Source organism: Odontesthes bonariensis, chromosome 20, assembly GCF_027942865.1.
Source record: "Odontesthes bonariensis isolate fOdoBon6 chromosome 20, fOdoBon6.hap1, whole genome shotgun sequence".
Taxonomy (NCBI): Eukaryota; Metazoa; Chordata; class Actinopteri; order Atheriniformes; family Atherinopsidae; genus Odontesthes; species Odontesthes bonariensis.
Genome location: NC_134525.1, coordinates 25,090,255 through 25,113,742, shown reverse-complemented (window position 1 = coordinate 25,113,742; position 23,488 = coordinate 25,090,255). Strand labels below are relative to the sequence as shown.

The window sequence follows — 23,488 nt, the reverse complement described above, 5'->3', positions numbered from 1 at the left end:
TAGATCAGATGGCTTGAACCTCCACAGCCATACAGGGGCAATGCGTGTCGGTATGTGCTGCATTTCCATATGAGATTTAAAATCAACAAAAAAATAGAGCATCAATTCCATAATCTTCAAATGTTCTTCTTGCTGGAGTTCAGTCTTCAGCTGAAGTATGTGGTTCTTAACAATCATTCAGGTGCACACTAAGGCGAGAAAATTCAAGTGAGGTGTCAAGTAGGAAAAATGTCTTCCTCCTTCCTGGGAAGTTTATCAGCTGCACAGAGGACTGTTAAGTTTGAATAAAAAAAGAAAGAAAAACAACAGAATATGGAGTCGAAACAGGCACTGTAAGTTAATTAATTAATTAATTAGTTAATTAGTGTGATGGTATATGGTTAAAAGCTTTGGTGTTATTTTTGTTCCCGTTAACACCATTCACACAAATGATACCAACTATTTTCTTCTTTTTAGCATCATCTTACAACAATACGTGTAAAGATAATTTGTTTTTCAAAGGTTGAATGTCTGAACAAGCTGATGAAACATGGCGATCAATAAAGAACTCCCAGCCCAGCTGAGGGATACAAACCAGAGAGGAAAAACTGGCGGCTTTTTCCGGGTGGTACTGCACTCTAGGGGCGCCAACGAAGCAGTGCAGAGCACGCCAAACTCTATGGTGGTACTATGAAATCCACCTTAGATGCAGCCATTGCTTTGGATAGAATTTTTTATATTTTTTCATTTTAATTTTCCTAAAGGCAGGATAAATTATCCTTTCAAACGGCACTTGGTTTGATTTTTTAGACTCACTAGATCTTTTTAAAATACACATTTATTGTCAGTATTGCCTCACGAGTGACGTCACGCATGTGGCATCACTTTACGGCATGGTCAGTCCTAGCGCTGAGCTAGCAGAGAGGGGTTAGCTCAAATAGTTACAGATTTCAGCACAGCCCTTTTACATACTCTCTGACTAGCCTCTGGTTTAGCTTTGGTTGTTGTTAGCAGCACCAGGTTAGCACTCTGGCACAGTGGACGAGTGCCGTAAAGCAGCCGGTCGTAATCTGCCGTGCGTTCTTCAGATTCCGTTAGCTAAATGCTAGCGGAGACTGACTCGCAAATGCCAGACCTGTAAGAAAACAGAAAGATATAACTCCCAGGTTATTGTACTTTTGATATAAATCTACATCCCTCTGTCAGAAATCACAGTAATATTTTCAGGTTTCAGTCGCTAGCGGGGACATTTTTTGAGTTATTAGCGCCAGCCCTATGGCCAATGGTCATTCTGCACGCGCTCGCCAGCGCCCCCAAAGAAAATCAACTGAACTGCAGCCAAATTTTTTATAATGGGGCGAATAGGAAGTGGAACGGCTGTCTGTAAAAGGGCTGTGTACAAACCTTCAGGTAAGGCCCTGTGTCACCCCTTAGGTTTCCACCCAGCTGCCTGTGTTTACTAAACTTATAAAGGGAGGTGCTCAGAAGGCATCCCCATCGTATGCCTGAACCGGCCCCTGATAATGTAGAGAAACTCTACTGTAAGCCTCCCCGGGTTTCTAAAGCCTCTCGCCCGGTTTCATTTTAAACTAACTTTAGCTGATTGTATTTGCGATCATACTTTCTCTGTCAAGACCCGAAGTTCATGGCTTTGAGAGCCATGTGCCAAAGCTCAGCTTCCTCTTCAGACAGCTACACACTGTGCAGCTTTGCATGTCGATTATTGCAAGTCACGCTGTCCAACAAGCGTTTGATGATCTGGCTACAACATCCCGTTTGATGTGCGAGGACCATACAATGATGGTACCTGCTGGATGGAAGCAGACTGCGACCACACAGATTTTATGTGTTACAGTGATGTAAAGTTTTATGAGATGACGGATTTAAACATGACTGCTTTATTTACTACTGTGTAATACTATGTTTGCTACATCTCGCTTTGTGCACTCATGGTTTGAGCTGGGAGGGGCACATCGTTTGGACGAGACTTCTGCTGCCACAAGTCGACCAGATTTAGCTTCTTAGTTTGAATTTCACAAGATATGATCCAGCTTTGTTTCGGTTGTCACGCTAACAACTCCATGTTACTCCAATCGGCTGATAAGGAGACAAAGGTTGTAGCAGCACACAAACCTCCAACCTCCAGGCCAAGTTTGGTTGAAAGCAGCTGTTTTTGAGCATCTCTCACAGTGAAAAGAAGGACCGCTGCTTAGAGACGCTGCCCGATGAAATCGCCACAGTTGTCTCACAACGATCATCTTTCCTCTGGGAAGGCCAAAAAAAAACCTGTGGAAGGTGGAAGCGGCCCAATTTAAAGCTCTAACTCTAACTAATTATATACTGTCAAGATGCCAACATTTTAAGAGCTCTTTGAGGACTTCAGATACAAAAAGAAAGATTGGAAATGCCCATGGGTCTGGATGTGGATTTAAGAAGATCTCTGAAAAATATTTGAAAAAGAAAAAAAACAAAGAATGTTGTTGTTGGTGTAGAATGTGCGTAACTATACAGACACTCATTATGATTAAGTGGATCTACGATCTAACCCTGGGTCTTTATACTTGGAGCAGTGAGATACAGTCGATCTATTTCATGTGCACTTTTTAAGGTGGCTGATTTAAGAAAAGTGTGCTTTGACTGTCCCTGATAATAGGTCTGAATATAGTCTTTATTCCCTGTAAAACATAACCATAACGGCAATGGCACCATGGCAATATTTGGAAACAATGCCAACAACAGCGTGCGTGGTAGTGGGGTGTGGTTTCTGTTCAGCTGCTGAGGAGAGAGGAGGAGCAGATGGGTTCAGGGAGCAGTGCCAGGTGAGGGAAATTAGCGCAGCTGTGGTGCATTAACTAGTTCTTTTCTTTACATGAAATGTGCTGACACAATCCTGAGTGCGCTTTCTTAAATTAAGCAAAGTGCGGCTGAAGATGTGCGCCTCCTGGCATCAACAAGGAGCACACGGGTGTTGTGGAAGACACGGCAAATATTTAGAGAAAAACAAGACTTTCCGTGATTCGCTATATTTGTTCTGAAAAAACTCAACACTGGGCTCCATCCAGCTCCCCCGCCTGCCCTCAGCTGAGCAGAAGTCACACAACGTAACCACAGAGTTTTCAGAATGATATTACAGTGCGGTGCACACCACCGTCTGTTGTGACGGTATTGGAAAGATGTCAAACAATCCATCGGACTGCTTTAAACAAACATATAAAAACTGCAGTGACGCATTGGTGCAATGCTGCATGGATGGATAAACTGACACCGCTGGAGGACATTATGGTTCGTTATGTGGCAGATACATTCTTTTCCTTGGTGTTCTTGTCACTTCTTGCCAATATTAACTGTGGGATGCCAACCAATCGGCAAACGAAACAGGTCCGGTGCTGGTTCTGGAGTCTAACTTAGAACCAGTTCTTTCTGTTTAAATGGCAAAAAGCACGGCCTACAACCCCTCACAAAAGTTGTTTGATGGGCCCGAGAAAAGACAAAAGTCAAGTCAGTGAGAGAAAAATTCAGCAAAATGGGTATTAAGCCGAAGCAGCAGTGGAGAAACATGGCCTCGGTTCACTGCTTAATGTTGCCAGCTGCGTTGGCATTCATAGAGAAGAAATTCTATTTCTCAGCACTGCTTATAAATACCATTAGAAATAGTGGGACAACCGTTTAAAACAGCATTTATAAACTGAAATGGGCAATTTTTGCAGGGGAAATGACACATGCTGTGATTTGTCAACCTAAGCTGAATAACTACACCATGGTCCTCAACAGAAACTCAGGATATCATCGGTAATAGTATATAATCATAAATAAAGAGAGAGTTCAACACGTATTGAAACAGACAGTTAAAGGGACGTGATGAAGTGGCTCTGTGGTGGCTCTCAGTGGAAAACCAAACCAGTTCTTAATATAAATAATGTAGAACTGGCACAGGCATGAGCCCTGCACCAGCCATGGAACCACTTTGGTTCTAAGTGATGTGCTTTGCACTGACACAAATGGTGAAACATGGGCATGCCAGTGGAACAATATGTACCCACTACCCACATGTGCAAGCATTGTTTTATGAATCCATGTCATTTTTCGGTCCACATCATTTCCAGCTTCTGTGCTCTCTGAGTGGGGATGCTGTGCACTGTTTTATAAACGCCGCTTCACTCCTTTTATACTACAAACTCTGGACGGAATGATTAATGATAGACTTTTTCTGGACAAAGTTAGTTTTGGGATAACCAAAGACAACTTTTAAGGGACTTTACATCATTTCAAGGAGAGCTTGAGGATGATTTGAAATTATCCGAAAGCTGAAGGTGAAGTGGAAAAAGAAGTTTCGACTGGATAAAACAACAGAGGTCACAAGTAAGGAGGCCAGCAATTCCAGCGTTTTTAGGGCTCGAGGTTAACAGTTAGCTCTTAGCTGGGGCAACCAAACTCTATGTTTGGGCAAGTGAAAACAAACATGATGCATTCATTTATCTTTTTTCAGGATTAAAAACTGTGTTGTTCTTAGTTGCCAAAGTTGCTTTTTGTCAAATCTCCCGACCAATCGCAGACTGTGTTCACTGTGGACCAATCACACTGTTGTTCTCATTATGTGGAATTTACCATCTCAAACACACAGGGAAAGCAACTGGCTGAATTTGGGTTCGGTGTTCCTCTACCAGCGTAAGTTTGATCAAGTTTGTGTTCCAGAAACTAAAAGGAAACAAATCAAATAGCAGCAATACATGGCAACTAAGTGAAACTAAAAAGGAACTTCTTAAGGAGTTGGCTTGATAATCGTTCTGTTATTTGTCAGAAGTTCCTAAAGAAGGCAGATGAGTAAGTCTGAATAAAACTCAGGCACCAATTTACTTCGAGGCTCATCTGTTGAATAATGACTGTTAAGTTCAAGTTGTGTTAGTGGTCTGTCTCACTAAAGCCAGACAGACCACCAATGGCTTACACAATCATGAGTTTATCTCGCTGTCCTTGTATGTCTTTCAGACGATTGCACATAAAAACATACATTTTCCTTTTCACGCACAACCGGGCTGTGACTAATGGCAGCTTAGTGTGTTTTACGGGCTTTCAAAAGCTCTATCAGTTGGCAGCAGAAGTCGATGCATGGCAGACACCGTGGTGCATGACTAAAACAGGATAACCTTCTCAGGCATTCCTGAGACACTGAATGCAGCCTGACCAGGATAGTAACCTGCAATGCAGTTCCTGTACTTTGGGGAAATGTGAGCTACACCACCCATGATGCACAGAGGCTTGATTTGTAACACCCTGACTCATGCAACTGTCACCCGTCAGTTTGTTACTGTACATTATACTAACGCAAGGAAAATCTTTTTACAGCTTTTACATCAACATATCACCAACATCATAAAAAGGTATTCAGAGAACCCAGCTTAACTGAGTCATAAAGACTCGTGAAGATCTGGCTTTCCTCTAACCGCACTGGCAAAACCCTTTTTAGTAAATGTGTGTAAAACTTTGAGAACTGAGGAGACCACTTGTTGGGAGATTTGGGAGATGAATTTTGATTGAATAGGATCGTAGATGCCCAACAGTCCTGGGTATCCTTTGTTGTTTTTTGTATTCCAAGATGGTAAATGTTCATACTGAAGGCTCTTTATATAAGTTTCTATGCACAGTACTCAACAACACCCCAGCATTGAAACATATCATGGTCTGGAGTGCAGGAAGGCTCCAGCACCTGAACTTTTGTTACTCAAGCTATTGCAACGGATGCAAATGTAGTTAAGCAATGTCTTGCTAAAATATGCAAGGTCTTCCACGAAAAAGACAGCATCTGGATGGGAGCATATTTGGCCCTAAAAACAAAAAAAACCCCAAAAAAGCCAAACCTTTTCCTCCCGAATACAGTTTAGCACCGATAGAGCCTTTCCAGATATATAAGCGGCTAATGCACCTCCATATCTTCAGAGGGTTTTCTAACTGAACACTGGCAACAATCAAGGTGGCCCCTATCCTCTTGCGTCCATGATTTCCAAAAGGAGAATTGACATTTTCAGTCAGTCTGACCACAGAACAGTTTTCCAACTCGCCTCGGCTCATTTGAAATTAGCTTTTTCCCCAGAGGAGACAGCAGTGCTTCTGATGAGACTTCTAATCTGCGTTTGTGGACAGCAAGGCAAACTGTGCTCAAGACCATTCATTTTTGGAAGTGATCCTGACTTCATGCAGTGATTTCCATGACAGAATCATGCAATTTCTTTTTATGCGGTGCTGCCTGAGGGCTTGGAAATCACGGCCATCCAATAGTGATTTAAAGCAGCGTCCCGTGCAGACAGATGTCTCCAGATTCTTGGACTCTACTGATGAAAATGTTCTATTTTACATTCAAGAACACCCCTCTGATCAATTCTTGCACAGCATGTAGATGCAGTTTTTTGGAGATTACTGAACTAACTTAATTAGTTGCAAGATGTTCATCCAGCTGTTTCTTTTTAGTACCACTTTTTTCCCGGTCTTACGCTGACCCTTTTTACAATGTGTTGCTGCAATCAAAGATTTTTTTTTTATAGAATAGCAAGATATCTCACTTTCAGCATCTACCCCATGTTCTATTTGTGAATGAAAAGCTGGTTTATGAGATTAGCAAATCACTGCGCTGTGTTTTATTTGACATTTTAAAGAGGATCCCAACTTTTTTGGAATCGGGGTTGTACTTCGTTCACCGAGCACTGCCGTGAATAATGAACAACCAGAAGCTTGGGAGACTGAAACACTAAGGCAAGCAACGCGGCAGTAAAGTGGCAGCTCAGAGTCACAGCGGCCTTTGTAGCGGGGGCCCTGGTGCTTCCCTCGCTCAGATAGGCCGTTCTTCTCAGTCTATGAAACGAAGGAATGGAAAAGAGGGAAAAACAGGAAAGGGCGTTGCATAGTTCAGAGGGAGAGAGGGTAGCCTCAAGTCCAAAGGAAAAAGACCTCAGACTTTCCTCTCCAGATTTGGCCTATTAGTCTCTCCTAATCCATCCACCTTCATTTGTATGAGAAGTCTGGTTAACCAGCAGTTTAATTATATAATAGAACACTTAAGTAAATATGTTTATATATTCATGAGAATATAAACCAGTCTGTGTGGCTTAAGTTAAAGTTTACAAAATGTCTTCATGTTGAGCTTTCAAATGAATTTTTCATTAAAAACACTCTAGGATGAGTCGAGTTACTCCATCGCTGTCTGTGGTATATCTTTACCATCCTCCCTTTTACTTCGTGCTATTTCCCTCCTCCCTCATTTAACCCACACAATTGCTGAGTTCACTCCCTCCACCGTGAGCAGAGCAGAGCAGAGCCAAACCATGAGAGCGCTTTGACTCCGCACACCCTTCAGAAGCGCAGAGTGGGAAAACATGTCTGAGTCCTGAGACGTACAAGCGCAGCAGAACTGAAGGAGAATACCAAACAGCGTCTGTCTGTGTCTGTGTCCAATTCCCCCCCACCCCCACCCCCACCCCCACCCCACTTCTCACCACCATTCGGAGGACCCTCGCCGACAAAAGAAATGAATCAGGCTGCCCTCTGAGACCATGACAGAGGGTTTGATACTTAAAGTGTCCCCACTCACCCCCACTCTTTTCTAAAAGAGCCGACGCAACAAAGACTACTAATGAGAAATCTCTTATGTCTTTATCTTTTACATCCTCTTCTTGTTTCATATGTAGATGATATTCTAATTTAATTGCCAGCTTGAAATTTCCACTCAGACAAGAAAAGAGACAGAAAAATACCCTGGATAATGAAGATGAAGGTCAAAATGAGAGAAGTCAACATAGTTTCCCTATTGCACAAGCATTCCAGATGTCATACTATTCCTAAATAGGAGAAGCTTAGAGAAATGGGGGAAAACTGTGAAAATAATGATTCCAAAGAACAAGTGTTAGAGTAGAACAAGTATAAGCCGCCTAATGAGTTCTCTTGCATGTGATTCAGTCGGTCGTCCTTTACTCTAAAAATATGCACTCAAGTGTCAGTGACATAAGCCACTATTTCTATTTTCAAATGATGAGAAAATCAAAAACACAAGAATAGTAGCAGTATGTAGCAAGGTATCCACGTTTTATATACAGCAAACGGACAGAGTGTAAAGCGTGTAATTCATTTAAATTATTTTATTTGTTTCTCTTTATATTCTTTTATGTATTTTAATGCTTCTTCCACTCCCTGCTGCAATGCTTTTATTTTATGTAAAGCACTTTGAATTGTTTGTACATGAAATGTGCTATATAAATAAATTTGATTTTGATTTGATAAAGCAACATTCTCTGGGTAACAGTTTTCACATCACATACAGAATGTTTCATTACACTGAACAACAGATTATTTGTGTGACACTGCTGCAGTGCCGACATGTAAAAGTGTAAACTGAAGAAAAAGCAGAAGAACTAAAGGCAGCAGATAAACGGTTGTCAACTGTACAGCATTTTACAATCATGACTCTTTTCTGTGGGGGGTTTGTTTGTCTCGCTTCTTTTTTTTTTTAGCACTGGCATGACAAAAATTCCACCTCATCCACAGGAAAAGGTGAGAAGGCACCCAAACCGTAAAATCACATAACACTGATAAAGATCTGCCTGCAAACATCCTGACGAAAAAATGGTCGAGTCACCAAAGCAAAATTCTGCAGATGTCTGCAGGACATGGCGTTCTAGAATTATGACGCATTGACCACTCATAGCCCCAACTGCTGAACTAATGTAGCTACTGCTGACTACAGCCAGAACAGCTGTCTGAGCAAAGTGGTTTCATAAAGCAGGGCTCTAGAGTGCGACTTATTTTCTCAATGGAGCGACTAAAAAAAAAATCTGAGGTCACATCGGTGCGACCACCCGTTCGAGGAAGAAAAGAAAAAGTCTACGTGACTCTTAAAGTCTCCCTGTGGTTCAACAACAGACACACATTAGACCCATATCGTGGTCTAAACCAATCAGAGATAGTGAAGGGCGGGACCCCCCTCTGTCCTAGGCCTCTGTCCTGAACTTAGGCCCGTCAGATAAACAGTGGATGTAGCCGCGGGTGATAAGATGAAAAGAACGATTGACAACCTTTTGTTAAGGCCTGATTCGTCCACAACCACAACCAATGCTCTGACACGGAGCCATCAACCTCCCACGTTATGTCATGCCCTGGTCCGGAGCTAGCATCAGATAATGAGCAAGCATCAGATAATGAGCTAGCATCCGGAGCTAGCATCAGATAATGAGCCACATATGATGGACTCCGAGCCAGAACCAACTGAAATTAAAAGGGGTAAAGTGTATACATTTCGAAGAGAGTGGCTTGACCAGTTTCCTTGGCTAAGATGCAGTAAAGCCGATAATATAATGCACTGCATTTACTGTAAAGAGTGTGGGAAGTCCATGGCTGGCAATAGTGCATTTGTGACTGGTTCTAATACATTTTGAATTGAAACACTGAAAAAGCCCAACGCATCTATGAAACACATTACCTGCCGCAATAAGTGCACTGCTCAAGTGTCCCCTCTCCCCGCTGCCTTTCAGCGGCAGGCAGCAGCAAACAGATCATCGGACGAGGCCGAGATGATAATCACGTTTAACGTTGCCTACCATATTGCAAAAGAAGAACTTCCCTTCACTAAGTTCAAGTCCGAAATAATTCTTCAGAAGAAAAATGGCTTGAACGTAAACCCGACGTACAGCAATGATGTCGCGTGCGCCCAATTTCTAGGAGTCATCGCAGATACATTGGAAAAAAAAAGACGTCTGTGCTAATTACAAAGTGCGTACATGGCATTCCTGATCGACGGAGACACAGATATCGCCACAAAGGAATGCGTCATTGTGTACGGCCGTATCTTGAGGAGAGGAAGACCGGTGATTGGACACACTGAGGTCAAGAATGTCCATGCCCAAGGTAAGCCATGTCATGTCATGATGTAGCCTATGTCAATAATATGCCTACCGTCTCGTTACTGCATAAACCATATGTAATATTCTTATCATTGAAAATTAAAACATAAACAAATACATATAATAAAATGAAAATTAAAAAGTAGATTGCATTATAAACTCTTGATCATGGAAGTAAATTGTATTTTCTTTTTATTTAATTTATCTTGAGATGTTTTAAGTTTAAATTTCAGGTCAGTGAAGCACTTTAAGCACCAACACTTTTCCAATAATTTTCAGCAAGTAGTTAGTAAGTTAGGTTCAGTAAGTTTGTAGAATTGTGCTTCAAATTTCGATAAAAAAAAAATAAAAATGAACCAGTAAAACTGTAGTGTTAAATGCAATGCGGTTGAAAATTTGGGTGCACCTAAGAAAAAAAAGTTAGGCGCACCAGTGCAACAAGTGTAAAAAGTTAGTCTAGAGCCCTGTGAAGTATTATTAAGCAAGTTCATTATTCTGGGTGCTAATGGGAGACTTTTCACAAACATATTATGGAAAAACTTTTTTTTTTGCGATTGTGAGCACTTAAGTCACTTTAGGAGTCTTAAGTCACTGCCAACTCAGAAAAAAACACCACTCCGTCATTTTGTTTTGCTCCCTGAAAATGTGGCATTTAGTGAGCCGTTCAGATTTGCAGGGAAAAACTCGCAGGGGGTCACTCAAAAATCCTGCCTTCAATCTAAGACCGTGCTGCATTCCCAGTTCGGAAATGGGTGGTTGAAGGGAAGTCGAGGTTGAAGAATGGGAAGTCGGGAGTTTAGGAAGCCGATATGTGATGGAGGAATTCTGACGCAAACTCTCAGTCAGTCGGGTTACTAACCAGTGTTGCAGTCCATGCTTTAACAACTTGGGTCAGTTCAATATGTGACTTGTGACAAGGAGCGTACCACAAGAGGGACCATCTGTTCAACAGTGGCGATTCCATTTAAATAAATGATTTCCACTTTAAATGGTATCAGAGGTGTGAGACAATCGGAAAAATAAAAACATTACTTTTTTTTCCTCTGCTGTACAAAATGTACCAAACTGAAGCCATAAGACTCGAAAGCCATAATAAATATTGTCTACTGTTACATCTCCAGTGTTTTCACTGCTTGTTGACTTTTCATTTTTTGTTTAAATGGGAAGACAGACATTCCTTAAAAGTGACTTGGTCTGGTCAGGAAAACACATTCTGTACTTGTCTAGTCGTTTTCTGATCCAAGGTATGCAGTAAATAAAGTATTTTGTCAAAGTCACTGCCTTTTTCAAAATGGTTCCCCTCTGGGCCTACGATGTTTATTGTGATAAATTAATAAAATAATGAGGGCAGTAGCTAAAGCCTAAATTCCAGTTGTGTCAGTAGGTCCACAGAGAGCCTGCTGCTGCTGCTGCTATTACAAAATCTGCTCTGCTTTTTACAGAAAACACTTTAACCACATATGTTGTTTCAAAGCCTGCCAACATTCCTCTTGTGTTTGGCAGAGGCTAAAGATACACTGGGAGGTGGGGAGGTGGGGTGGCCTTGAAAAGACTTTCTAACATTTACAGTCAAAAAAAATCTATAACACTTAAGCAGAGATGGTCGCTTTTTGCAACCAAAACAAATTAACATTGAATAGCGTTCACATCTTATCTTCCCGCAGCAGTTGAGTTGTAACAATGGAGGCAAATCCACAAACTTTGGAAGGGGGCCAGGTTCACATCAGTATTCATGGCTTTGCTATTTATGACCCCCCCCCTCCCTTTTCTGGCTTCGACAATCACTCCAAAAAGTTAACTAAAGCCATTCTCATGTGTGCAAAGCAGCCATAACATTTTTTTTTTTACATATTCTGGAGGAGCCACAAGTGAGAATGCAACTGTTTGCCACCTTTGTGGGATACCTCAAAGTCAAAGTCAAATTCTACTATCTTGAGTTACTAATGGGTAAGGTTACTGATAAGTTTCTGCTTCAAAATGAATTCTCCTAACCTATATGCTGTTTTCCATTGCTCAGGGATGTGATACTAATATTAACACTGAAGAGTTAATACAAAAGACGTAGAAGCTGACCAACAATCGATGTAGCACCTTTATCTGATTAACAATTAAAGGTAGGGTAGGAGATCCTGGATTTTGAGTCCAGCGAAGCTGTATTTTGAAAATACACAGGTCAAAAGTCCCAACCCTTTTCTTCACTTTCCCCCCGAAGCCACGCCTCTAGAGTACACGAACGCGCACAAGCACTAAGGTGCACGAGCGCTGTTCTGACAGCAAGCATCGATCGTTGCCGTATTTAGTATATGCTAACTATAAGTTTAATAATGCTAGGTGCTAGCCAAGCTGGCTCTAGTTTAGCTTCCTGCCAAGCTTCTGGACACGTAATTCGTTCACGAAGAAGGGTACGCGCACAGGGGGAAGGAGGGGGAGGGAGGAGCAGATTGCAGTTTGATAGACGGCATCAGAATCCAATCATCGTTATGATGATCATCAGTATGATTGGATAGTGTTTTTCCTACATTGTACGTTCTAGAGGCCACTAAAACTTTTCATTTTTTGTGTCAAAACTTTTAATTAATTGGTTGCAATGGGGGTGTGATGAGTATTTCAAGCATTATGTAAAAAAATGCTCCAGAAAAAGAACCCCTACCCCACCTTTAAGGGCACTGTACACCTAATTCCCTGACAGATCCACACTTTTCTGAGGCAAAGACTCATTTCCACTTGAATTGAACATATTCCCCTCCAATTAAAAAGATATGTTTGTCTCTCTATGCTGATAATTAACTGATACTGTTTTGTGTGTCAGTAGTAGAAAAAGGAGCCTACCCAGTGGCCAGTAAATCTATTGCCAAAGAGAAGTTGAAAAAGTAACTTACATCAACACAATAAACACAATATAAGGAGGATTATGACTGACACGGCAGGTTAAATGCACAGACAGCTTCACGGCTGTAGCTGAATACAGGTGTTTTGACATCTATTTATTCAGAGCACATTTGTGCTGGTGGAAATGGTGTGCGTCTAAATGTAGGTTGAGAAATCATGATTGAGAAATAATAATGGTAACTTGTGGCTATACTAATATACTTTAAAGCCTTCAACGTTTGAAATACTTCACAGTGACAAATCTTTGATTCCCTGCATGAGGCCTTCATGGAAAACGTTACAGGTTTTTAAAATGGAAGTTTTTAAAATGTCCAGTTGGCACAAGCCAATCAGGCAAACCAATAAATCATTTGAACTCTTTTTGGTAGGAAGCCTCATGCACCATTCTAGGCACGCTGTAAAGATAACATTGATTTCCACAGGGTATTTATTTAATCCTGAGTGCTCTACTGGAACTGGAGCTCCAGTGTTGTGAGAAGCTATAAGTGTGCAAGCATTGAAGCTATAAAGACAATGTAATAGGCATTCCATAGGAAGAAGAAGAGAAAGAAATACTAAGAGAAAGAGAGACTGCACCAAACAGCACAGTATCTCACACTGTGAGGTGCAAGTGTGAAAACAGCTCATCGCAGGATACAAAAAAATAAATCGGACTCACAAATCTGCCTCAACTCCTTAAAAACACAGATTAAAACTAGTTTGATAATTGTAACAGTTCCACGTTCTATCATGCTTCATCACATGCTGCTGCTGTAGAGGTAAGAGACAGCATCTCAATAGCAGCCATACGGCTACAAAACATGTGTGAAATCAGACATTTGTAGAAAGTTGTTTGTGTTACTGTTAATGGTTAATAATCTTTTATAAGCAGACCTAGGGCAAGAACACCAGTTCTCACAACTAGCGATCAGGCTATGTTATAGAAAACTTTTGGGAACCTTGTGACGTTGCCTGGGAGTGACAATGTGAGCTCGGGCTAAAGTCTGTGGAGTCGGGAACTGTTGCGCAGTATAGTGTCCAAAAATTCCCCACATATGCTGAATATGCACTTCACAGGAAGCGCGACTTGATCACACAGGAAGCCTGTTTCAAGATGCCTGGAAACCAGCCAAATCTCTCTATTAAAGCTATAACGACATTGTAATAGGCATTCAATGGGAAGAAGAGGAGAAATAAATACTAAGAGAAAGAGAGACTGTACCAGACTGCTTTGTTGCAAAGAGGTGAAATATTGTTTGCTGCCAAAATGGACACATATATTGTCTTTGTGAATCAAGCATGTCTGATCTAAACCTAAACCAGGCCATCACCGTAATCTAAGCTATGGCAAAGGCCAAGTGAGACTGGAAACGGTCTCAAACAAATAGAGTAAAACAGCCAAAAGACCCAACAGGAAAACAAAAGGTTGGCACTTATCTTGATCCTTTGTCAGTAAGCTGGAGAAGAGCAGCTGCAAATGGGATACAACCTATATCCACTAAAGGGGGGGGTATCTTCAGGTCTTCAATACAAAGTTAAATGAGACTACACAATGATTTTTAGATGCATCGCAACTGCATGCAATGTCAAAGGAAAACTAAAATTATATTTTTATATATATATATATATATATATATATATATATATATATATACACACGTGTTTGTGTGTGTGTATATGGCAACAACCAGAGAAGCAGATCATTCCAATTCATCTTGAGGTGGAAGTAAATGGCTATAAAAGTTGTTATGGCAGTCTATTCAATCCATCACTCAAAATCACAAATGTTTTTCTCTTCGGTCTAATCACAACCTTCATGGTAACACCCCTAAAACACAGATTTAAGTGAAAACAGCGGTACAAAGGGCAAACTACAGTATACAAGGTTTTCAACAGAAGCTGAGCTGTTGCAAAGACTGCGTGTTAACTGCCACACGGGGCTCCAGAATTCTCCCTCAACACCCAAATGGGCTATCTGTGAACTCCTCCACCATGTGTCGGCTGAGGGCCTAATTCTAGAAAACCGGCACAATGTGTCTTTCGTTAGACCTCGAACTTCACACTTAAACCAGAGGGGCTCCACTTCTGCAGCCAGAAGAGAATGACCGCCGTGCAGAGTTTAGCAGCAAGCACTCCACAGTTGCGTGCGTTTTCTCACGAGAACAGTAAGGGAATATCTGTCATGTCGAATCCCCAAGAGCTTTTTTAGAGGCCTGAGACGGAACATTGTATGTAAAAAGTAGTTCAAACAAGACACACAGGCTTGTGTTTATTCAGCCGTGAAGTTTGGTGCATTTCAACTGCCCATTGCCCAGCTGCTGCTCTATACTACATTAATTAGTCAATTATACCATATATCTTGTTAATTTTGAGTATTGCATAATTTTTCTGTCAGGAAGCTTGCAACCTGCTTTGTTAGTCAGATTCATTCTAAAGTGTGAAACTTGTTTCCACGAAGCACGTCAAGTGTTGCTGGATTTATTTTAATTTCTACTTTTCTGCAGATATAAAGCCTCATGATAAAAATGGAACAAATCTCAACTACCTCCCATTGGTACTCCAGCTTTTTCTGCATCTTTCACAGTGATTTGTTTAAAACCCCTGAAACATCGACATGTAACTGTTTACAAAGACAGTGAATAGCTTTATTTACATGTGGTACGGGTCAAATTTCCAGAAAAGTTGGGAGTTTCTGAAATACAACATAAACTCACTGCATTCAGAAAGTACATCTAGAATCTGTAAGTAATCTATGAGTAATATTGAATTTCATGCCAGCATCACACACTAAAAAAAGTCGAGTGAGAGGCAAAGAAAGATAAATGTTCACAGATTGTGAAAGTAACGTTGTTTTAGAAGATTCTACGATCAGCAGGTTAATTATTGACAATGTGAGTACTGTATCAGGATTGGGTATGCAAATCAGCATCCACGGAACGCTTAGCTTTTTCTGGAAAGAACAGGCCATGGCTCCGCCACTTTATGCCAAAGTCCATCAGAGAATCGTTGATTTGTAACTTCTCAATGCAAAATTGAAAAGGTCTTTTCAATTTTTTCTTAACACCTATGGTGAAATCTAAGTTTAATATTACTGCTGGATGCATTGGCCTTTGAGCCCTCAGGCGACTGTCATGCAACCATGATCACTATGACCGCGAGGCCTCTGGAGTACCTTGGACAACAATTACAGAGAAACTCAACACACGCCACTGCTCAATAAGAAATATGACTTGAAATCATATTATGGAAAAGGGAAGCCATGTATAACCTTTGCACAAAAACATTTCTGAGTTTTCCAGCCAGAAGGGGAAAGAACTTGAACAGAAAGACGTTGAGACACGTGCTCTGCGATCAGAAGTCCATGTTTCAGCTTTCAGGTTCTATGTGCCAAAGATGAGAAAGACCATCCAGACTCTTGTCAGAAAAAGGTGCCAAAACCATTGTTGGTGATGTACAGGGGTGCATCAGAGACCACGGCATGGATAACTTGTATACGTGTGGAGGTACTGTTGCTTATATTGTCATTTAGAGGCATAGGGTACCACCAAGCTGATGTCTTCTCCTGGGAGGTCTATGTTGATATCAGCAGCATGATGCCAGACTACATTCAGAACAACTAAAAACAGCATGGCTTTTGAGACACAGATGTGATTGTTTCAGATCGGTCTTCTATTGAAAATATATGGCACATCTTGAAGAGGCAAGGTGCCTGCTAAACAACAGTTCAAATGAATGAATATATACAGGTTTAAGTTTTTGCTGAACTTAGCTAACATCTCAACTTGTAGAAATACGGTCTGTAGATACAGATGAAAAATACAAAAGACATCAGAAGTAGGTCAATAATGAATCGGAATAAAAACGCATTCAGTAGTAACTTAACACCTTTGGATTCAAGCAAAAGAACAAATCATCTGAAACTGATGCGCGTTTTATAGGTCCAATGGTTGATTGCTTCCTTGAGGATATAGTCTAGGCTACATATTTATCAGCAATGACAATTACACACCTGATGTGTATCTGTCTGGTTCTTATCACTTTCTGACATAAAACATGCCGTCTGTATAAGCTGCTTATTACAACTGACGCTCATTATGCTCTTAAACATGCTTTTTTGACAAAGAAATCTTATCTTAAATTCTCCTCACTTCATTAAAGCTGACGGAAGCTCTCGAATGTCAAATGTTCCAAACACAAGAAACTGCTGCAGAACTCTGGCTAATTAAAGTCAAATCTGACCTAAATGGGATGCACTCTTACTGAGACTACAGATTTAGAGAAGATTAAGACATTGAGAAGTTAGGAGCAAAGACCTAAGAGCAAATCCAAGCTGGGAAACGGTGATGTATGTAAGGCCCGTGTCTGCCCACTCATTTCCTGTCAGCTCCCTGAGCTTTCTTATCTAACAAAGCACTCAGGCTTGGTACCCTTCCCCAGTTTCCCACTCCGGTATAATGGCCATTTCATTGATTTCAGCTCTCCTATTGTAAGTGCTGGTGAAAGGCGAGTTATGTCTGCATTTCAAAACACAAATATTTTCATTTTTCATGTCCTTGAGCAAAGACTTGTAATGATTAAATAGCACATCAGCATTTACCCTTTATAGTCTCACAAGTTAAGCCTTCATGCAGTCACAAAAACACAGTAGGATGGCACTCGTAGCCTGCAATAGGCCGACAACCATTTACTACCAACATAGCACTTTTAGCTTCATTTTCCCAGCAGACTTTGGCAAGCGGGGGTCAGTTTTAACTGTGCCATTCCTCCTTGGTGTTTCAGAGGCTGTTTTTAGAAGCAGGAGGCACACAACTAAAAATGGCCCAGAGGAGCAATTGAGCTCACCGTGGACAGAGAGAGCAGCTAGCGACGAGCAAAGCCACAACAAAATGGCTAAAAGCAGCTCTGGTGGTCATAAACAAAAACCATGAACAAGGCCAACCAGCAAATCTAAAAGTAAAAATAAAAATGTGCATGTTCAAAAACACACACATCAGACAAATGACATGCAAAAGAATGATGCGGAACAAATGAACCATAAATTGAATTTATATGACCATGTGGCTTGATTAACACTTGCGGTGTAAGAAAGACTACTGTGGTAAGCGCTCAGTGGTGAGCCATTAGAGTTACTGCCCGATGTATCACAGATAAAAGCTCATTTGGGATCAGACTTGAGTTAAGGTCAAATGTGTGCATGTAGTCGAGGTAAATGGCTCTAACGGGCGATTGTCTTCACCATTTTACGCTTCTGAGCCTAAGATCTTCCCGTGTGGCACAAAGCATGTGTTGTGGAGAGCAATCATATACACTCATCACTTCTGTCCCAAAGGAACAGAGAAACACACACACACACACACACACACACACACACACACACACAAGCCCAGAATCCACATCCATCAATTCCGTCCCAGAGGCAACAAATTCACACATAAGGTGCACGTCACTCACCACCAAAGACACCATCATACACATTCATGTTGAACGTCACATGTCTAGAAGAAAGACCTGGGTGTGGCTCTCTGTGTGTATTAAGTGGCCTCATAAATCAGGTGGGAGCCGGGCTCCTGCAGTAGCAGCTGTTCCCTGCGGGTCTGGGGTCACATCCATTCAGCTGGTGGCCACTAGCTCTAACTACCGTGGACATTTCCTACACCCACCCCACCCCCACATTGTCCTACATTTACCCTCCTACTCAATTAGCCTTCTTCTCCCTCCTCTCAGCCCCTCCCTCCCTCCTCCATCAGCCACTTCTTCCTTATCTCCTTCTGACATCCCCTCATTCTCTCCGTCCTTGCCTCTCTTCCTGCCTCCATTTCCCTGATTAAACTGAACTCCAAGGCCCTCCATCTACACTGTGGAGTCAGCATGGCTTTCGTCTCACACAACATAACTCTACAGCCTGATACCAGCTTTGTTTCTTCTAGACATTAACTGTTCATGCTATCAGACTTCTAACTGGACTTTCCCTCTGGGCTGTCAGCCCCCTCATGTGATGCGATCCCTAAGTAATTAAAATAAATCATGTGAGATCACTTGTTGAAGCCATCTCATATGACCATCCACATCAAAGGAAGGATGAACAGCCGTCGTGTGCACAATTAAAACGAAAAAGATCACATCCAAAACGCAGGTGAGTTCAATCATCACGCTGCCGAACAGCCCACAATAAGATATTACTTCAAAGCGCAAAATTAAGAACAAAACCATTTTAAAGATTGAAAATTGACCTTGAAACTTTAATTCCATTTCCACCACTCAGTGATACAGCGTCTAACATAAAATTAACTACACCACAGCACCTGTGAGTTCACTTCTGAGCTCCCGAAACTATTAATATCCTTCGGAAACCGTTTAAGAGGCGCTACAACGTACAGTCAGTATGCGTGTACTCAAAAAGTATAAAAAAGCGCCCCAAAATCCGACAACAACGCTGTGAAAGTTACTCAGGTTGAGGACAAAAACAAAGAAAAGAAGGTCAGAAACGCAGAGTTGTGCTTACCTCGCCGCTGTGGTGTTATATCCGAGGCAACATGCAGGGGCAGTTAGCTAGCTTTCCTCGTCCAGCTCCCTGGGATGATCCGCTACGCAGGAGAAAGCATCAACTATCTGCCCTGCTGGCACCGGGGGCCACTTTCTCCTCCGAAAACTCAAAGGCGATTTCTGCCGCTGCTCATTCCCTTCAGCTTCCCTCAGCAGCAGTTAGGGGCTCCGCGCGACATAAACTATCACAGCCAAAAAAAGGAACAGATATCTCGAGAGGCAAACAGTGTCTCGGCGAAACCTCGGCGGCTCTTTTTCTCTTCGGTCCGAATCATGTAAAAAACGCCGAGAGGCAAGACCAGCTTAGCTGCCCCCTCCCGAACGCACGAGCGGCGCGTGCAAAACGGTTCCTGTTTGCATCTTCAAAATAAAATAGATTCAAAACAAACAAAAAATTAAAAATTGACACAATATCTCTCCTGTGCTTCATTTAAAGCGTGCTCACGATTAGAATCAGTTAAAACAATATATTCTGAATTGAATCATGTTTGGTTTACAAATACTACTGGTACTGAGAAAAAAAACCCGTTTACTTTAACTCTAAATCTATTTCCGCAGCACCTTGAATGACTTGAATGACCATACCTTCAATTATGCATCTGAAGTTTATACATCTCTCTCTATCTCACACACATGTACTGGGCACGCACCGCTACGATCGCCCTTTTTTATATATATATATATATATATAGATAGCTGGTACTGATTATACTTAATTAGGAATCTGCCTATGAGTTACCTGACGTGTCACATACAAAACATTGCAGCTAATGCGTGCGCTCAAAATATATTTCTACGCGTTTCCTTTCCTTTTATTTTTATGGCTGATACTTCTATTTTCCGCTCGAATTTCTTCTAAATTTTTCTGACTTGACTCTGAGCCGACGTCACTTTAAGTCCCCACATCGATATAATTGCCCACTGTTGACATGTCTTCATAAGGCTTTACAGTCAGTAGCTCAGATAAAGTGCACATCATCATCATCATCATCATCATCATCATCATCATCATCGTCATTCTCATCAACCCTTTACCGCACATGCAGACTCACTGAATGGAAATGTATTTAGTTTTGGATGTATTTCTATTCCTTTGTTTGATTTAGAAGTGAAGTAAACAAATCATATTGTCGTAAAATGCCTTTAGATTAAGATAACGATGTCCATATATTCTAAATGTATGATTAAATAGCACTTAAAAGGTAGATATTTTTGAAAAATTAACTTAAGGGTTATAACTTTTGGGTTAATTGTGTGCCTGAAGCCTCTCAACATGTAATCAGAAACAAATTACAACCCCAGCAATTTTGTTTTTGGACCCCTATAGGAAAATGTGACATTTAGTGGACATAAGTTTCTTTAAGAAGTACAGTCAACTCTTTCCCTTCTTGTGAACAGCCTGTTGCATTTCCTGTTCAGTCTGATGTCGAGGGGAACACTTGGGTATCTGTCCTCAACAACCTCGACCTCTTCACGCTTGATAGAAATAGTGTTTGGCTTCTTCCTGGTCTCCCTAAAATCTATAATCTTCTCTTTTGCTTTGTTTGCTTCTTCCTTTATATTCAAGATGAGGTGAATGTTCCTGCATCGTGCCAAAAAGTGTTTGACCAGCTCACTGTACATGCCCAACAAGTAGAGTCATTTAAGTATTTTTGGAGATGACGGGACTCTGAGTTGTACTGGAAGTCTGAAGTGTACAGAGTAAAGAGAAACGGTACCCGCCTCTGTGGTGCTCTGTGGAGCAGATAAGGAGATGTGGCTGACATCTCCAAAGATGGCCATGAATGTGTTGGGGTGGTCAGTGGTTCAGGGCAAGATATACACCACTATTTGAACATCACATTTCAGTTTTACGGTTGCATTTTATACCCATATAATGTTTCTATACCAGAATCACCCAATGTCTGTCTGTCTGTCTGTCTATGTATGGTTCATTTTGATCCTTACATCTGCATGTATTCTACCTTGCCATGTGACTTAAAAAGAACCTTAAAGTCTTAAGTCAAAGTTTTTTAACTTGTTGCAGTCAGTCTGAAGTGCGGATCAGGATACATTTCACTGCGTGTTGTACTCGTATGACAAGAGTCACAGCTAACACTTTGATGTACTGCTTTCTGTCCGTCCAAAGGAACTGCCGTACCGTCTCCTTGTGTTCATTTGACCAAAGAATGTCCCGGGCATTTCATTAAGACCCCAGTAAAATTGTGTCAACTCGTGAAGAAAAAGGGCATAATGTGTCTAACTCAAATGAAAATCTTTTATAACCATAACTGTTTAGAAACCACATAATGCTTTGGAAAACTGGTCAGTTTTAGTTTATTTAATCAAGCCACAAAGTCATTTGTTTGTTTTAAACCTAAATAAAAGTTATTTCTGCCTATGCTCCGGGGTCATAGTGGAAAAAATGTGAGAGAAAACAAACTATTAGGTCCGGAAGCTCCTCAAATCCTGTTTAGTCTCCAGGGAGTGTTTACAAGGGAATGCAGCGTTTTATGTTCCAGTGCTCCACAACGACCCCCTTCGAAGTGGATTGGCCTCATTCATTTGATTCTTTTCTTTGAAAAGTTCTTTTACACATTTTTAAGTTTTTTTTTTAGCAGTTGTATAACTTGAAATTTGATTTTAAAAAGTCCCTGTCCTTAGAATTCATATAATAGCTCACCTCCCCCAAGAGAGCCCAGAGCACCCTGTGGCCGGATGAAGCGCTTGTTCCACTGATATGAATCATTCTCAAGAATTAAGAGAGGAGACGATGATGCATCCGCATGAATGGTATCCCAAAGCAAATTACCAAGAAAATAGTTTGTTTTGACTAAGCAACAGGAAGCGTAAATGATGAAAATGAAGACTTCCACGCTGTCTAACAGGCACATGCTCAGATGGGACCGAAATGTAAGACTTCCTCATCATCAAGTTTAAAGTCAGATCTTATCTGACTTAAAACGCTTTGACTGGTTAAAAGTAGAAACTGATATAGAAATGTGCCCAGTGTTGAAATATCGATTATAAAGTTTAATAAAACAGTAGTACACCATATTTTAACAAAAAAGGAAACAAAAAAGCAGAGAGAAGATATCATAATCCAGCTACTGAGATGATGAGTGACATAAGTCATTGTATACTTCATAGCATGAACTTGTATTTATTATTTCCCTGAATTCTGAAGCCCCCCTGTGGTGTGTTTTAGTCACAACATGGCTACTGGGACAAACACATCCGAAAGCAGCATCCGTTTGTTCAAATCATTACTCCAAGAAGACCAGAGCCGCCCAATGGCAGAAGAGATAAGTACAGATTGCACCTCCGTCTCGATCCTGTAGGGGACTATAGTGTTGTTTGATGATCCTGCCATTAAGGGATAGTTAGTTTTAACAAGTGAACTTTATCAAGGCTATTTAAGTTTTAAATATAGACCTATCGTACTGCTCTTTACTTTCTGGAAATAGAGATTACGGTTTTCTGGGGAAAATCAAAATGGCTAACCCTCCTGTAATCTGACACTGGCCCCTTTTCACTTCGTACTGTTCAAATGCCGACTGCAGCATCTAGACTAGAATCCATTTACCAAAAAGCTACCAACATTCACAACTGCAGACCATTAGAAAGTGTGAAAATAATGGTTCTTCAATCTTGCTGCGGATTTAGTCAAACAGTAGATATTCATGACTCCAATACACACACAACCTTACAACCCCCCAGTTGCTCCAATCAAATCATCAGTAAATGACATATAAATCCTTAATAAACCAACAGTAGCAACTTTACAGTATATAAGAGGCGACCTTAACTCACTTTAAGTCAAAGATTTCCTTTCAGTGTTCTACACAAAAAAATGTCTGATGCTACTTCTGCTTGTTTGACTGATTAATTAATAAAGGCTGAGTACTGCTTTGCAAGATTATTGAAGTAGTTTTAGAAGAATGATAAAAAAGGATCTAGCCGAATCGCTTCATTACAAGTCTCTCTGAGTTAATTGTGAGTAACAGATACAGCTGCCAAATGTTTATTGTCTATTTTGCATGTTTTTGATGATGGGGGTCTAAGGATAACTGCTATGTACTGTAGATGTGCTAATGATTGAAGACATTATTCATCACAAATAATGTTGCTTTCGTCTCATATTCTGCCCTGTAATTTAAGCCCCAAATAAACAAATCATGGATGTTGTTACCGTCAGCGCTCTGCCAATAATAAAGATGAGGGCTGAGAGGCTGAAA

General features: G+C 41.0%; 1 protein-coding gene across 2 annotated transcripts in view; it reads right to left on the bottom strand.

Annotated features, from left to right (window-relative positions):
- itgb1a (integrin, beta 1a) overlaps window positions 1–19,567 on the bottom strand; it is a 32,652-nt gene extending 13,085 nt beyond the window's left edge. For both annotated transcript variants that reach the window (XM_075452893.1, XM_075452894.1), the window contains exon 1: window positions 19,231–19,567. The gene's annotated coding sequence lies outside the window, so the exon portion shown is untranslated. The remainder of the gene's footprint in view (window positions 1–19,230) is intronic.
- Between the last annotated feature and the right edge of the window lie 3,921 nt (window positions 19,568–23,488).